At 45.6% G+C, this 18,282-nt stretch overlaps 1 protein-coding gene across 1 annotated transcript in view; it reads right to left on the bottom strand.

Annotated features, from left to right (window-relative positions):
- LOC126299244 (MAM and LDL-receptor class A domain-containing protein 1-like) overlaps positions 1-15,919 on the bottom strand; it is a 352,356-nt gene extending 336,437 nt beyond the window's left edge. The window contains exon 1 of the mRNA XM_049991032.1: positions 15,888-15,919. The gene's annotated coding sequence lies outside the window, so the exon portion shown is untranslated. The remainder of the gene's footprint in view (positions 1-15,887) is intronic.
- Positions 15,920-18,282: the final 2,363 nt, after the last annotated feature.

Genomic DNA, 18,282 nt, shown 5'->3' with positions numbered 1-18,282 from the left:
GTCGCATCCTCGACTTTCGACATCGCGGTATACGCACATTGAAAGCGTGTATTCGTCATCGCCATACTGGCGTATCACTTGGCTTGATGGTATGGGGTGCCATTGGTTACACGTCTCGGTCACCTCTTGTTCGCATTGACGGCACTTAGAACAGTGGACTTCACATTTCAGATGTGTTACGACCCGTGGCTCTACCCTTCATTCGATCCGTGCGAAACTCTACATTTCAGCAGGATAATGCACCATCGCATGTTGCAGGTCCTGTACGGGCCTTTCTGGATACGGAAAATGTTCGACTGCTGCCCTGGCTAGCACATTCTCCAGATCTCTCACCAATTGAAAACGTCTTGTCAATGGTGGCCGAGCAACTAGCTCGTCACAAGACGCCAGTCACTACTCTTGATGGACTGTGGTACTGTGTTGAAGCTGCATGGGCTGCTCTGTTTGACTCAATGCCCAGGCGTGTCAAGACCGTTATTACGGCCAGAGGTGGTTGTTCTGGGTACTGATTTCTCAGGATCTATGCACCCAAATTGCGTGAAAATGTAATCACATGTCAGTTCTAGTATAATATATTTGTCCAATGAATACCCGTTCATCATCTGGATTTCTGCTTAGTGTAGCAATTTTAATGGCCAGTAATGCATAACTGACTATCGTCATAAAGGAGGATAAAGTGCTGGTGAACAACTATGAAAACACATTAATCATGGAATGTGAGAAGAAAAAACAGATTAAATGTCTTATTTGACAGAAAAATTACAACATGACTGGAAATATGTAAGCTAAGCAGTAAATGAATGTAAAATATAATGTTCAATTGAATTCAGTTTCTTAGGAACACCGTTCATCGATGAGGTTTAATGAAGATGTACGTGTACGAATTACCGTCACCACCTGGTAGAGATATGTAGGTTTAACGGAAGTGTACGTGAGGTGACAAAAATAGTGGGATACCGATATGTCCACATACAGATAGCGGTATTACCGCGTACACTGGTATAAAAAGGAAGTACATTGGCGGACCTGTCATTTGTACTCAGACGATTCATGTGAAAAGATTTCCTGTGTGATAATGGGCGCCCGGTGGGAATTAACAGACTTTGAATCCAGAATGGTTGTTGGAGATGGACACACGGGACATTCCATTTCAGAAATTGTTATGGAATTCAGTATTCCGTGATCCACAGTGTCAAAAATGCCGCGAATACCAAATTTCAGGCATTACCTCTCACTAAGGTGGCCGACGACCTTCACTTAACGGTTAGCGTACAGGACTCGCATTCGGGAGGACGACGGTTCAAACCTGAGTCCGGCCATCCTGATTTCACTTCACGCAAAGGGCTCTGAGCACTACGGGACTTAACTTCTGAGGTCATCAGTCTCCTAGAACGTAGAACTCCTTAAACCTAACTAACCTACGGACATCACACTCATCCATGCCCAGGGCAGAATTCGAACCTGCGACCGTAGCGGTCGCGCGGTTCCAGACTGAAGCACCTAGAACCGCTCAGCCACTTTGGCCGGCTTCATGCAAATGCCCAGATGGTCCCTTTGAAAGGGGAAGGGCGATTTTCTTCCCCATCCTTCCCTAATGCGAACTTCTGTTTCGTCTCTAATGATCTCGTGTTGAATGGAACGTTAAACACCAATCTCCTCCTCCTTCACTTAAAGACCGAGAAAGTGCTAACAGCCAAGAAGCACTGCGTGAAAGAACCGCAGAAAACTATGCGGTACGGACGACAAATGTATCTGTTAAGATAGTGCGGTGACATTTGAAGCTAATGGGCTACCGCCGCAGACGACCGATGCCAGTGCCTTAACAGCATGACATCGCCTGTAATGCTTCTCCTTGGCTCGTGACCATATCGGTTGGATCCTAGACGGTTGGAAAACCGTGGCCTGGTCAGATGAGCCCCGATTTCAGTTGCTAAGAGCTGATGGTAGGGTTCGAGTGTAGCGCAGCTCCACGAAGCCATGGACCCAAGTTAACAAGGAACGTGCAAGCTGGTGGTGGTCCCAGAATGGTGTGGGCTGTGTTTACATGGAATGGGCTGCCTCCTCGATATGTTCAGCTACTTGGAGACCATTTGCAGCTATTCATGGACTTCATGTTACCAAACAGTAATGAAATTTTTATGGATGAATATACACCGTGTCATTGGGTCACAGTTGTCCGCACTTGGTTTAAAGAACATTACCATAATTCAAGCAAATGATTTGGTCACCCAAACTGCCTGTCATGAATCTTATCGAACATTTATGGGACATAAATCTGGAGGTCACAATTTCGCAATTATGGAGGCAGCATTCCTCAATATTTCTGCAGGAGACTTCCAACAATTTGTTGAGTCTATGCCACGTCGAGCTTCTGCACTATGCCGGGTAAAAGAAGAAGCGGCACGAAATTAAGACGTATCCAATGACTGTTTTCACCTAACTGCACAGCTGCGTTTATCGGTGTCTTTCTGGCGTTAGCATCCACGCCAAGTGATGTGGGTGGAAGACCACGGTTCAGATATTCGCCATTCCATTCAAGTTAATGTTTTCTGTGATTTTGCTGAGTCGTTTAAGGCAAATAACGGGATGGTAACTTTGAAAAGGCCAATAGTGACTTTCTGTTCCAGCTTTTTAGAATTCGAACATGTGCTGTGCCACTAAGAAGAATCTAAGAACCTAATTGTCAACAGGTCTTTAAAACGTTAACCTTCTCGTTTGCCCTTAGTACCAAACTGTTGCCATCTCTAGAAGAATTCTACTAGCTGTGACAGAGAGAAAGTGAGGGTTGATACAGTTTAACTATAAGGAAAAATTCATTAATCGCTTCAAAATCTAAAACGTTATATGGTTCAGAGCTAAACATCTCGCGAATGAAGAAAATACACTCCTGGAAATGGAAAAAAGAACACATTGACACCGGTGTGTCAGACCCACCATACTTGCTCCGGACACTGCGAGAGGGCTGTACAAGCAATGATCACACGCACGGCACAGCGGACACACCAGGAACCGCGGTGTTGGCCGTCGAATGGCGCTAGCTGCGCAGCATTTGTGCACCGCCGCTCTCAGTGTCACCCAGTTTGCCGTGGCATACGGAGCTCCATCGCAGTCTTTAACACTGGTAGTATGCCACGACAGCGTGGACGTGAACCGTATGCGCAGTTGACGGACTTTGAGCGAGGGCGTATAGTGAGCATGTGGGAGGCCGGGTGGACGTACCGCCGAATTGCTCAACACGTGGGGCGTGAGGTCTCCACAGTACATCGATGTTGTCGCCAGTGGTCGGCGGAAGGTGCACGTGCCCGTCGACCTGGGACCGGACCGCAGCGACGCACGGATGCACGCCAAGACCGTAGGATCCTACGCAGTGCCGTAGGGGACCGCACCGCCACTTCCCAGAAAATTAGGGACACTGTTGCTCCTGGGGTATCGGCGAGGACCATTCGCAACCGTCTCCATGAAGCTGGGCTACGGTCCCGCACACCGTTAGGCCGTCTTCCGCTCACGCCCCAACATCGTGCAGCTCGCCTCCAGTGGTGTCGCGACAGGCGTGAATGGAGGGACGAATGGAGACGTGTCGTCTTCAGCGATGAGAGTCGCTTCTGCCTTGGTGCCAATGATGGTCGTATGCGTGTTTGGCGCCGTGCAGGTGAGCGCTACAATCAGGACTGCATACGACCGAGGCACACAGGGCCAACACCCGGCATCATGGTGTGGGGAGCGATCTCCTACACTGGCCGTACACCTCTGGTGATCGTCGAGGGGACACTGAATAGTGCACGGTACATCCAAACCGACATCGAACCCATCGTTCTACCATTCCTAGACCGGCAAGGGAACTTGCTGTTCCAACAGGACAATGCACGTCCGCATGTATCCCGTGCCACCCAACGTGCTCTAGAAGGTGTAAGTCAACTACCCTGGCCAGCAAGATCTCCGGATCTGTCCCCCATTGAGCATGTTTGGGACTGAAGCGTCGTCTCACGCGGTCTGCACGTCCAGCACGAACGCTGGTCCAACTGAGGCGCCAGGTGGAAATGGCATGGCAAGCCGTTCCACAGGACTACATCCAGCATCTCTACGAATAGCAGCCTGCATTGCTGCGAAAGGTGGATATACACTGTACTAGTGCCGACATTGTGCATGCTCTGTTGCCTGTGTCTATGTGCCTGTGGTTCTGTCAGTGTGATAATGTGATGTATCTGACTCCAGGAATGTGTCAATAAAGTTTCCCCTTCCTGGGACAATGAATTCACGGTGTTCTTATTTCAATTTCCAGGAGTGTAGTTCTTTCTGCCTTACAACGCTTAATTAACGGTCCAGATTCTAATAAAGAACCATCTTTTCTTAACTCTAGATTACTAAAACCTCGCAAAATTTGTGACTACAGTTGGTATCAATTCGCGATTCCCATCAATCAAGTATTGTCAGTGGAGAGTGCAAACAGGACATTTTGTAATTACATCGTATGTGACGTACTATGGGAGACCCTATAATTGGAATTAACTAGTGCATAAACTATAAATTTTGACCTCCTTTCTATAAAATATGAGACAGTATAATTTACAGCAGTTTAGCAACAGTGTAACATTTCCCTCCTTTATTGTTCTAGTTAATAAGTCGGTGCATTGAATCCTTCCTTTGTGTGCTCTATTCAGTTCCCTGAATAACACATTGGAAAATAATTGAAGTATATTTTTAAAAGTTGGCATGTTTATGTTTACGTGGTTCATGTGTTTTGGTTCAGTTATGTATTAGAAGATGGACTTATAATCCGAAACTTCGGTCGTGAAGTAGTAATAATGTTTGTGAAATAAGGCTAAAAAGTGTTCCGTTTAGCTAATACAAAACACAATCTTACACGAATAACGCACAGTTAAAGCAATTGAAACATTTAAATGAAGTAGGTCACTCCACCCATCTCTAAATTCAGCCGTGTGGTCTCGCGATTTTTGCGAAGAATGATTGTGCAGTTCTGTTCCCAACAGCTACAACACTAGTCTGTCTATACGTTGTGTGCTTTCAAGCGAGATTACAAAACAAGTTTTATACTTTACTTTTACTGTACACAACTTGAGCGGCGTAATCCTGCAGGCTAAACGTCATAAGCTGCTCCTCTTGTCCATTATTCTGTACCTAAAATAGCGAAAATGTGCCGGGCTTCGTGTCTAGATGGGAAAACTGCGCGCCGTCCACACAACCACGGAGAACAGTGCAAGTTTGATAGTCGAGGAGAGCGCTGTTTTTTCCATAGGCACAGTTTTGTGGATTATCTGATTTAATACAACAGCAGTCATCTAGTTAATGTGTCGCAAATGTTCAGCTACTGCACACGAACACCTGTGAACTACAGTGTTCTACATCTACTGCCTTGCACGGATTTCTCAGCGCGGACGATTTAACTGCCTGGTCATGGCAACGGTTGAGTGTTATGGGATATCTTTAAATATCCAAAATATGTATTACTGTTTTTGAAAACTGCAACACTCAGAAGGAATGATGTGAATCTCTCCAAAGTCAGACGAAGCGTAAAAGAGTGGAAACATAATAAGTGATTGCCCGCATCTCGTGGTCGTGCGGTAGCGTTCTCGCTTCCCACGCCCGGGCTCCCGGGTTCGATTCCCGGCGGGGGTCAGGGATTTTCTCTGCCTCGGGATGGCTGGGTGTTGTGTGATGTCCTTAGGTTAGTTAGGTTTAAGTAGTTCTAAGTTCTAGGGGACTGATGACCATCGATGTTAAGTCCCATAGTGCTCAGAGCCATTTGAACCATAATAAGTGATTAATACTGCAGAGAGATGGCGTACATTTAGGTCCAATAGCTCCCTCTTTCGTGTGACCGGACACGACAATGTTACACTACGCTCAGTCGGTTCTGAGCCGTCAAGCTAAGTGGAAACGTGCAAGCAACTGTCATTATGCCTCGTTGACGTCAAAGGCGCGGTATCAGCATGTAAGAGTGTACGTCGGGGGAAGAATGACTGGCCACCGGGAAACAGGTTTGTCGTACCGTGAATTGCGGCTCGTAGGGAGCACCCTGTTACGAAAGTGATAAGTGGGCAGAAGAGGGCCGTACACAGCGACTAGAAGGTAATGGGCGACACAATGTGACCACGGCGGAGATGACTGCCATCTTGTCCACATGGCTGTCACTGACAGACCAGCTTCGTTCACTATGTCAGCTCGACGTTGAAACACTCCAGTGGGCATGGACATGTCTTCGTCAACGGTTCGACACCATCTGCTGAAGGCTAGACTAGTGATACTCTTGCCATTACGGCAGCTACCCCACGCCTCAGATTCCAATGGACAAGTGAACACTATATTGTATTCGGACGAGTCTCCCTTAAACTTGTCCTACAGTGACGGCCGCACTCCTTTTAGACGTCATCGTAATGAACGCATGGGGCAGACTGCATCGTTGAGCGGTACAGCGGACAAACTCCAAGTGTGATGGTTTAGGGTGCCATTGACTATATCATACTATCTCGCATCCTAAACATTGAAGGTCATTTGAACAACAACTGCCACGTCCACGTCATGGAAGTTTGAGGTTCGAGGCACTGCCCCTCCCACGGGCAGTTCCACATACCACATTTCAGCAGGACGATACTTGGGTATATGTTGCTAGGAATGTGCAAGCCTTCTTCGAAGAACGACGGGTATTACTGCTTCCTGAGCCTGCACGTTCAGCTGACACGTAGTTCATTGACAATGTCTGGGATCGGTCAGTTGGCAACTTGTGCTTTTTGGTTCTTCTGCGACCACTATTTTGTGGACACGTATACAAAACACGAAGCAGTATGCTTCCCAGCGGCATATCCAGGCCCTCTTTGATTCCATTCCACACGTATGAAGCCTCTGACTGCAACACGTGGCGGATTCACATCTTACTCAGTTCTCATGTTCAAAATGCGCGTACATTTCTGAGATTCTAATCACTTATGTGTCATCGTGCCCCCAATCTGTAGAATAAATTTCATGGCAGTCACAGGCCTCTTACTTGACGTTACAATTTTCACAAACAGTGGTGTATTTATCTGATAGGTAGGTTCTAACATAGATTGAATCGGGCTACCAAAGATCGTATACACTGAGCGACTCATTTAATGTCATACAAAATGTTGACACGTCACCGAAGATTACAATACTCCATTTCCAGTATGGTTCGAGACGGCATACATTTGAAGCTATAAAAATCTTTGAGAAAGATACTTTACGGCGGCAATTCAATTTCATATGGCTGCCGCTAAAGAGCATCACAATGTTCAGATTCATGGGTCCAATTTTGGAACATCACAGTATTTAAAAAGGGTTCTCTCGTAAGATTTAAGCTAACAAAGCTTCTTCACCCTCCAGTTGAACATACCTTAAACCGCTGTCTGGAATCCTCTTCAGCATCATCCAATCATAAAATTAGCATCTCTGTGATTCACTTGGCACCGTACACGTTTCTGCGTATCGACCCGCACGGATAACTGTGCGTATTGAAGATGTGCCGGCCTCGGATCGCATCCGCACAAGGGATTAACGGTGTAAATCGGTTTTTGGGTTTTAGCCGGTTTCCCTTATCCAACTAGGTAAATACCAGGCTGCTACGTAAATCCCGCCTCAGTTACGCCATTTAGACAACTTCGTTCACTTTCACACGAATAACACTGCAGGCAGACTATTGGGATACACGCATTCCACCCCAAGAAAATTTGGAAATTGGTGCTAAGGTCCTATGGGACCAAACCCTGAGGTCACCGGTCCCTAAGCTTACACACCACTTAATCTAACTTAAACTAACTTACGGTAAGGACAACACACACACCCATGCCCGAGGGAGGACTCGAACCTCCGATGGGGAGACCCGCGTGAACCGTGACGAGGCGCTCCAAACCGCACGGCTATCCCGCGCTACGCCCCAAGAATAATAGGGTGGCGTCAGGACGGGCATCTGGTCACCTCTTAAATTAACCATGCCACCCCAGCGCCGATAGGGTACAAAGGTACAAGAAAAAGGAGCAGCACCAGATACCCAGGCGTACTAATTCCTGCAGGTGTATCAATGACGTTACAGCCAACTATGGAGCACTCTCTGTATCGAGATAGATTAAGAAAGCACGGGCAACATGCAGTCTTAAGTCATCTTATTCAGGAAAAAAGATAACGTCTAGCAAATTTCGGAGACAGAGCACCGCCTCAGGTCTTAACACGTCACAGATGTAACAACGGTCGTCCAAATTACGTGCTGTGAGAAGTAGAGTTAATCCTTATGTTTACCCAATGCGACCGCACACCAACCCGCCATGTGCCGGATACATATAACAATTAGAAATACAATCTGGCAACTTTATTTCTCCTCGACGCCTTTAGACACTGATATATCAATCGTGATGTACGCCAGGTTGGGGCAAACAGCGCCCGCGGGTCACATCAAGCCCGCTAATGGTTTTTGTACCGTCCGCCAATTCAGCAGAATTTTTATGCAACAACTTATACCTCTTCTGAAATGCAAAGTTAAGTGATGCATTCAATCATTTTAAAAGGTGCGACGGCCCGCTAACCTTTGCTTCCAGAAAATTGAGGAGGAAGAGATTAGTGTTTAACGTCCCGTCGACAACGAGGTCATTAGAGACGGAGCACAAGCTCGGATCAGGGAAGGATGGGGAACGAAATCGGCCGTGCCCTTTCGAAGGAACCATCCCGGCATTTGCCTGAAGTGATCTAGGGAAATCACAGAAAACCTAAATCAGGATGGCCGGACTCGGGATTGAACCGTCGTCCTCCCGAATGCGAGTCCAGTATGCTAACCACTGCGTCACTTTGTTCGGTCCCACAAAATGGTCCCCGTGTCAAAACTATTGCGCACCCTTGCCCTACGAGGATCTGGGACTCGTCTGAAAAGTGACGTGATGCCACTCCTGTGTCCACTGTCCAGCTGGCCGCACTCTCTTTCCTGCCGTGTCTAGGAAAGTCGTAACAATAATCGCAGTATTGACAGTCGACGGTGTTCCAGATGTCACTGTACTTACGTAAGGCCACTTGTCTTACTATAAACAAACCCACTTCACGACTCTGGATACGTGACGTTGCAGTACGATACTTCACAGCCGAAAGAATATGTCTATCCTCTCGGTCGCTACGCATCGGGGCCGTTGAGATCCTCCATAGAGTTGAATACGACCCTCCTTAACTAGACGTTTCCATATTCATATTACACTCGTGGAATCCCGATCAACGTGAGCAGAAACATCGCAAAATGCTTAACCACAGTCACGATAGGCGACAATCATTCCACTGTAGAATTCCGACACGTGCTCCTTACACGAGAAGTAACGCAATCTTCTCGCAAAAACCCAACATTTAAATGAGATTACGGAATGAGAATCCAGCAGTGCAATCATTCCTTATATACAGAATATAGGTGAAATTACTCCTGTGTACCGTATATGGTTGCGCTGAAGTTCTTGTCCTTTACATATCCAAGCACGTAGTACAGTCATACCCAAGTGACGTTAGTTGCATACCGCCTTCATGGAGTTGCAATTTTAATGGCCAACAGTATAGTTGCGCCACTTGCCCATTCGAAGAATCTTTGGTGTCGAAAGCCGTAGACCACATGCAAAGAAAGACATTGTCTACGAATTAATGCCAAATCTATAAATAATTTACATATTTGGGTTTATCTTTACGAAGTAGTGTCGTTGCAGTGCTTATGATGTTCTCAAAATGTTACTCACGATACAAACCTTCGTGCAGTATCACCACACAGAGAATACATAATTACCCTGATCTGGTCTTCGTTTCAGGCTGTGAGTTAAGTTATGATAACCACGCCACACAGTGACAAACAAACGCGCGTTTATGGATAGCTGGGCTCTGTTTCCTGTACTTACTATTGTTTGTAACGTGCCTTAAATGCGTTTATCGTATATGTTTCTCCTTAATACATCGAAGCTTGTGAAAATACAGTTAAAACAGAGCTAATATTCACTGCAAGGTATGGAGAACAACAACCTAACAACGAGACCAGAGAATGGTAAGAGGACTTAGACTTCAGCAGAAAATTCCAAATAATCACCGGTAGTAAATACGCCGTTATGGGACTGTGGCGGTAGAAAGGCAGCTAACCAGTTATGTTGGTAACGCCACGTAGTGCTCTGTATGAAAATCGCTGATTGCGCTGTGTACAGTCTGTGACTGGTTGGACTCATTGTTGGAATATTCGCTTGCGTAGTGTTGGGCAGTTGGATGTGAACAGCGCGTATCCTTGCAGTAGGAGGTGAGCCGCCAGTAGTGGTGGTGGATGTTAGAAGAGAGATGCCAGAGTTTTGAGCGGACGATCTGGACGTGTGTCCGTCAGAAAAAGGAAATTTGTTTAATTAGATGTCACAAAATTCTATATATATTATGACTTTTGAACTCTATTAAGGTAAATACATTGTTTGTTCTCTATCAAAATCTTTCATTTGCTAACTATGCCTATCAGTAGTTAGTGCCTACCGTAGTTAGAATCTTTTATTTAGCTGGCAGTCTTGGTGCTCGATGTATTGCAGTAGTTAGAGTAACGAAGATTTTTGTGAGGTAAGTGATTCATGAAAGGTATAGGTTATTATTAGTCAGGGCCATTCTTTTGTGGGGATTATTGAAAGTCAGATTGCGTTGCGCTAAAGATATTGTGTGTCAATTTACTAATGATCAGAATAAGTAAAGATAAAACTGTTTGAGTACGTTGAGTTTTGCTCAGCTGTTTGAAAATCAAATAACGTAGAAGTTTACCAGCGCAGTCTTTCTTTTCTTTAATAGGGGACGTTTCAAGTTTCGCTATGTGATAACGTCCTCCTAGAAAAAGAAAACTCATCTCCGAGTGGGGAGCACTGAGGAGCATTTTATACTCAGCAAAGGGGAAAAAAGGTAATGATAGGCAATCCTTATGTAACGCTACCCTGTAAAAAACGTAATGCGAAAGAAATTTTCAGTATTAGTACTTATAAAGCTGTAGGAGGAGAAGTAGTATCACACAGTTCTTGACCACTTGGTTGTGCGACATTGACCTGGATAAGCCCCCAGCCCCCCTGCAGTGTCACGTGCGAGGGAGTAGAATTCTATTGATATTCTTCCGTCAGTGGAACCGGAAATTGATGTTAGGGCAATACCATCGACGTTGTTAGAGAGAGCGGTAGGCTGTATGTTGGGATTTACACTCACTCTGAACACATTTGCTGAGGTAAGATGAGGGTCCTATCTCAGTACAGGACTGTTGTTTCTTGTTGAGGTCTTCAGTACGAAGCCTGGTTTCATGCCGCACTCTACGCTAGCCTATCCTGTGCAGGTCTCTTCATCTTTACATAGCTATTACAACGTTCATCCACTTGACCCTGCTTACTGCAGTCGAGTGTCTGTTTCTCTCCGATTCGATCTAGTTCCTCTTCAACTATTCTATCTATGCAACTAATCCTCAGCATGTTTCTGTAGCAGCATACTTGAAATGCTACGATTCTCTTTTTTCTCTTCTAATATGCACAATTTTTCGTGTACTTTTACTTCCATATAAGGGCACACTCCAGAGAAATACGTTCAGAGAAGTCTTCTTAACACACGATATTCTGTGTTAAGATTAAAAGTGTTGGAACTTTAATATGTCAACTATTTATTTACAGCTTCTAAAAAATATTGCATATTTCAAAGTTTTACCGTTCTTCAAAGAAATCACCAGCATTGTGTATAACCTGTTGCTAGCGATGTAAATGTGGAGGGATACCGTTACTAGCGGCGGTTGTTTTGATAATTCGACTGCAGCAGTCTGTTGTCCGACGAACTTCTGTAACAGTTGTGAAGCAAAATGCCGTGACGTGCTTCCTTCGGTTTACGAATCAAGCTGAAGGCACACGGACTTACGTCCGGAGAGTGTGACGGGTGGTACAACACTGCCCTGCCCATCAAATTGTCCTGCAAAATGATGGGCGGGTCCTACAGAAAGTACCACCACTTCCTTGTCTAAGCTGTTCATTTTTGGGTCACATCCTGCGAGCAACTTAGGAAAAGACATGGCGATGCTTTCTACAGGATCCGCTCATAATTTTACAACGCAATGCTCGGGCGCATATGGCACAAGTTGACTGATATGTTCGATAAAAAAAAAAAAAAAATGAAATGGCTCTGAGCACTATGGGACTTAACATCTATGGTCATCAGTCCCCTAGAACTTAGAACTACTTAAACCTAACTAACCTAAGGACATCACACAACACGCAGCCATCACGAGACAGAGAAAATCCCTAACCCCGCCGGGAATCGAACCCGGGAACCCGGGCGTGGGAATCGAGGACGCTGCCACACGACCACGAGATGCGGGCTATGTTCGATCGATGTGGCTTCGAAGTACTGTACCATCCACTACACTTCCGGGACTCAAGCCCTTGTGACTCCAACTTGATTCGTAAGATGAAGGAAGCACTTCATGGCATTCGCTTTAGAATTATCACGCAGATGCGTCGGGCAATAGACAGTTGCAGTCGAACTATCAACACAACTGGCGCTACTTAAGGATATCCAACGACAACCACATCGCTGGCAGCTGATTGAACGCAATGCTGGTGATTACTTTGAAGGACAGTAAAAAACTTTTAAACGTGTATCTATTGAAGTACCAATATTTCTCATGAACGCTTTTCTTGCTACTGATAGTCTGTATTTTATATCATCACTACATTGGCCATTGTCAGCTTTTTGCTCCCTTAATAGCAAAACTCATCTACTGCTTTTGGTTAGAGACTTGCGGTGACAGGAAGAACAAGACTCCTGGTCAGATGACGCAAGAGCAGAACAACTAATGAACAAGAAAGTAGCGATACAGATGAATTATATAGTGAATGAATTATCATCTAGTACATACACAAAGCCAAGACTCACTACTCGAACACAAAGATATGTGCCTAATAGCTCTGCATATGATGTAGTGATTAAAATTGTGTAATGAGATAACAGAAATAAGTGGAATAAAATTTAATTTTGGTGGAGGACTGGGATTCAACAAGAAACAAGTAGAAATAATAGGCGAACATGAGCAAGAGGGCTGCAACGAAAGGGGAAGCCATGTGATAGGAAGTTGCACCATGAATTTGGCCTACGGATCATGAACGAAAGTTATTTACATGGAAGATTCTTGGAGGCACCGGCAGACTCCATACATAATCTGTAATGATTAGATAGAGATTCAGAAACTATATTTTAAATTACAATACATTTCCAGGAGTAGATGTTGGTTCTGTGGCATACAGATTAAAACTGAAGGAACTGCATAAAGGTAGACATTTAGAAAGATGAGACCTGGTTAAATTGAAAGAACAATAATTTTTTGAGAGTTTCAGTGGAAGATTAGGGAAATAATAGCTGAGGAAGGGGAAAGGAATACAATAGAAAGACGATTGGGTGCCTTCGAGAGATAAAGCAGTGAATACAATAGGAACATGCAAAAGACAGCGCCCAGTAGAAGTACTTGGCTAACATACGAGATATAATTAAATTGACTTAAGAGGAATATACAAAAACGCTGTAAAGAGCTTGGAAGAGTTATTGAACGAGATGACAGTATCTAGAAAAGACCATAAAACGAACATCAAAGGTAATGAAATGTGGTGATGCTGAGAGAATCAGGTTAGGAAATGTGACACCAAAAGTAATCCCTAAATTTGGCTATTTGGGCGGAAAAATAACTGATGATGAAACTCGTAAAGAAGACATATGTCGACTGAAAATAGCAAGAAAAGCATTTGTAAAGATCTTTTGTGAAGGTATTTGTGTGGAGTGTAGCTTTATATGGAAGTGAAAAGCACACTGTAAATTGTGCATACAAGAGCAAAATACAATCTTTTGAAATGTGGTGCGACAGAAGATGCTGGAGACTAGTTGGCTATATCTGATAACTAATGACGACGTACTGAATTGAATCGGAGAAAAAATAAATTTATTGCATAGCTGACTAAAAGAAGCGACAGATTGATGTGATACATGCAGCGGCACCAGCGAAAATGATTTGGTAACAGATGAAAGTTCTAGGGGTAACAATTGTATAGGAGACCTGAGATACACTGCAGTAAGCAGGATCAGGTGAATGAGAGTTATGTCAGCTACGCAGAGATGAAGATACTTGCACCGGATAGACTAGGATCGCGAGTGGCACCAAAACATTGTTTGGAATGACGATTACAACGAATCGTAGTGTCGTGTCGGGGTTCCTTTAACCCAGCGTAGGGAAGCACCTCGATTTGACATAGTCTCAGCACGTCGTTGGGAAGTCTCCTGTAAAAATACTAAGCCATGCTGCCTCTATAGCCGTTTATAATTGAGAAAGCCTGGCCGGTGCAGGATTTTTTGCACGAACTTACCTCTCGATTATGTCACATAAATGCTCCATGGGATTCATGTCTGACGGTTTCGGTGGCTAAATCATTCGGTAGATTGTCCAGAATGATCTTCAAACCTATCGCGAACAGTTGTGGCCCAGTGACAGGGCGATTTGGCTTCCATAAAAATTCCATCGTTCTTCCGAAAAAAAGCCAGACATAACCATTTCCAGTCAATGATCAGTTCAGCAGGACTATAGAACTCAATCCATTCCATGTAAATAGTCCACACCATCATGGGAACACCACTAGCTTGGACTGTGCCATCTTGACAACTTGGGTCCATGGCTTAGTGGCATCTGTGCCACATTGAAACCATACCATCGGCTCTTACCAATTGAAATCGGGACTCGTCTGACAAGAGTACGGTTTTCCAGTCGTCTGTGGTGCAACCGATATGATCATGAGCCCAGAAGAGGCGCTGCAGGCGATGTCGGTGCTGTTACCAAAGGCATTCGCATCGGTCCTCTGCTACCATAGCCCATTAATGCCAAATTTTGCCGCACTGTCCTAACGGATACGTTCGTTGTTTGTCCCACATTGATTTCTGCAGTTATTTCACTCAGTGTTGCTTGTCTGTTGCCACTGACAACCCTATGCAAAGACCGTCGCTCTTGGTCGTTAAGTGAAGGCCGGCGAACACTGCGTTGTCCGTGGTGAGAGGCAAAGCCTGAAATTTTATATTCTCGGCACGCTCTTGACGCTGTTGGTCTCAGAATATTCAATTCCCTAACTATTTCCAAAATGGAATGTGCCATGCGTCTGGCTCCGACTTCCATTGCACGTTCAAAGTCTGTTAATTCCCTTCGTGCGGCCATAATCATGCCGGAGACCTTTCCACATGAATCATCTGAGCACAAATGACAACTCCGCTGACGTACTGCCCTTTTACACGTTGCCTACGCCCGCCCTAGGTAGTTGAGTGGTCAGTGTGACAGAATGTCAATCCTAAGACCCCGGGTTCGATTCCCGGCTGGGTGGGAGATTTTCTCCGCACAGGGACTGGGTGTTGTGTTGTGCTGATTCTCATCACCATCGACGCGCAAGTGGCGTCGAATTGGAAGACTTGCACCCGGCGAACGGTCTACCAGACGGGAGATCCTAGTCAAGACATTTACATTTTTACCTTGTCTATGCGATGCCGCCGCCATCGATGAACCGTTACTTCTGTCATCTCGCTCTAAATGACACTGCAAAGAGGTTTGGGGTCAATCCGTATCATTGGCGCATAATCCTATTCGATACCACTTCTCTCCCCACTGATACTGAAAATTTCTTCCACACTAGTCTAACGTAAGGATCGTTTGCCATCACAGGAGTACCCGTTATAGGGTCATGTACAGCAGGAAATCATAACTGGGTGGTTTTCCGCGAAAGTTGGCCCCGAATCAGTTATACGAGTATTTGTAGCCGACAGGTACTTCAGCCAGCCGAAAATCGAAGTAAGGTAAAATCAGTATTCAGTGCCAAACATAGCAAGGTGTGGGCTGCACGTACCTCGAGCAGGAGCGGCGGCGGCAGCTGCGTGGGCACTGGCGGCGGTCACTGCGCCCGGGAACTGGGGACCGCACCGCCACAAAATGCCGGAAGCACCTACGCCCTGCTTCCGGCGCACTGCCAGCTGACCAGTCCGTTATGCACGCGGATGCTGCGACGGAAGCTGCCTGTCGCTACCAATCTCGCGCGGGAAATACGATGGCTCACCATATGATAGGACGCCTAACACGTGCAGTTTCAAACACAGAGCGCCGCATGAAGGTAGTTTAGCATTAGCGGCATACGCCACACAGATATTACTATGCCATATTTTAACTGAATTGCTCCAAATAAGTCTTACGCCACTCACCACAACACCACTTTGAACACAAAATCACTATGTACACTATCTCAGCAATAGTATGTGGGCACTTATTAGTGGTTATTAATGTGGAATGTGTTCACACTTCGCCTTTATGACGTCTTGAACTCTCTTTGGGGAACACTTTAAATTACACTACTGGCCATTAAAATTACTACACAAGGAAGAAATGCAGATGACAAACGGGTATTCATTGGACAAATATATTATACTAGAACTGATATGTGATTACATTTTGAAGCGATTTGGGTGCATAGATCCTAAAGAAATCAGTACCCAGAACAACCACCTCTGGCTGTAATAAAGGCCCTGATAGACCTCGGCATTGAGTCAAACAGAGCTTGGATGGCGTGTACAGGTACAGCTGCCAATGCAGCTTCAACACGATACCACAGTTCATCAAGAGTAGTGACTGGCGTATTGTGACGAGCTAGTTGCTCGGCCACCATTGACCAGACGTTTTCAGTTGGTGAGAGATCTGGAGAATGTGCTGGCCAGGGCAGTAGTCGAACATTTTCTGTATCCAGAAAGGCCCGTACGGGACCTGCAACATGCGGTCGTGCATTATCCTGCTGAAATGTAGGGTTTCGCAGGGATCGAATGAAGGGTAGAGCCACGGAACGTAACACATCTGAAATGTGAAGTCCACTGTTCTAAGTGCCGTCAATGCGAACAAGAGGTGAGTAAGACGTGTAACCAATGGCACCCTATACCATCAAGCCGGGTGATACGCCAGTATGGCGATGACGAATACACGCTTCCAATGTGCGTTCACCGCGATGTCGCCAAACACGGATGCGGCCAGTCATGATGTTGTTAACAGAACCTCGATTCATCCGAAAAAATGACGTTTTGCCCTTCGTGCACCCAGGTTCGTCGTTGAGTACACCATCGCAGGCGCTCCTGTCTGTGATGCAGCGTCAAGGGTAACCGCAGCCATGGCCTCCGATCTGATAGCCCATGCTGCTGCAAACGTCGTCGAACTGTTCGTGCAGATGGTTGTCTTGCAAACGTTCCCATCTGTTGACTCAGGGATCGAGACGTGGCTGCACTATCCGTTACAGCCATGCGGATAAGATGCCTGTCATCTCGACTGCTAGTGATACGAGGCCGTTGGGATCCTGCACGGCGTTCCGTATTACCCTCCTGAACCCACCGATTCCATATTCTGCTAACAGTCCTTGGATCTCGACCAACGCGAGCAGCAATGTCGCAATACGATAAACCGAAATCGCGATAGGCTACAATCTGACCTTTATCAAAGTCGGAAACGTGATGATACGCATTTCTCCTCCTCACACGAGGCATCATAACAACGTTTCGCCAGGCAACGCCGGTCAACTGCTGTTTGTGTATGAGAAATCGGTTGGAAACTTTCCTCATGTCAGCACGTTGTAGGTGTCGCCAGCGGTGCGAACCTTGTGTGAATGCTCTGAAAAGCTAATCATTTGCATATCACAGCATCTTCTTCCTGTCGGTTAAATTTCGCGCCTGTATCAATTTTAATGGCCAGTAGTGTAGGTATCGGAATGTCTGTGGGCGAATGGCAGCCCACTGGTCGTTAAGAGCCGAAACTAGAGAAGGTAGTGATGTCGGACGCTGGTGTCTGGGGAGAATACAGATTTTTAACTCATCCCATAACGGTTCTATAGAGTTAAATTCGTGCCTCTATGCGGGTTAGCCCATTTTAGAGTTGTTGCTGTCCACAAACTATTGTCTCACAGATGCTACTTAATATTCTTATTTTGCTTTTGTTTTTATCCCGTATCTACAAGGCCTCGGTAAAATTATTTTAGAATTTGATGTTGTTAACGTGAGATGGTAGCCGGACGCCTTTCCTGTGGGCACGCCTTTACCCCGGACGGAATTTGTGTACCCCAACTGTCTGGGTTTAGTGTTATCCACGTGAAAGAACGTTTTCTAAATGTTTGCGAATCGTGTAACTGAGGCGGGATGTGGGTACCAGCATGGTATTCATCAAATCTGCTCTGGGGAAACCGACTAAAAACCATAACCAGGCCGGCCGGTACACCG

This window comes from Schistocerca gregaria, chromosome X (genome assembly GCF_023897955.1).
Source record: "Schistocerca gregaria isolate iqSchGreg1 chromosome X, iqSchGreg1.2, whole genome shotgun sequence".
NCBI lineage: Eukaryota > Metazoa > Arthropoda > Insecta > Orthoptera > Acrididae > Schistocerca > Schistocerca gregaria.
Note: the sequence above shows the minus strand (reverse complement) of the source record. Positions and strands in the feature narration are given on the sequence as shown.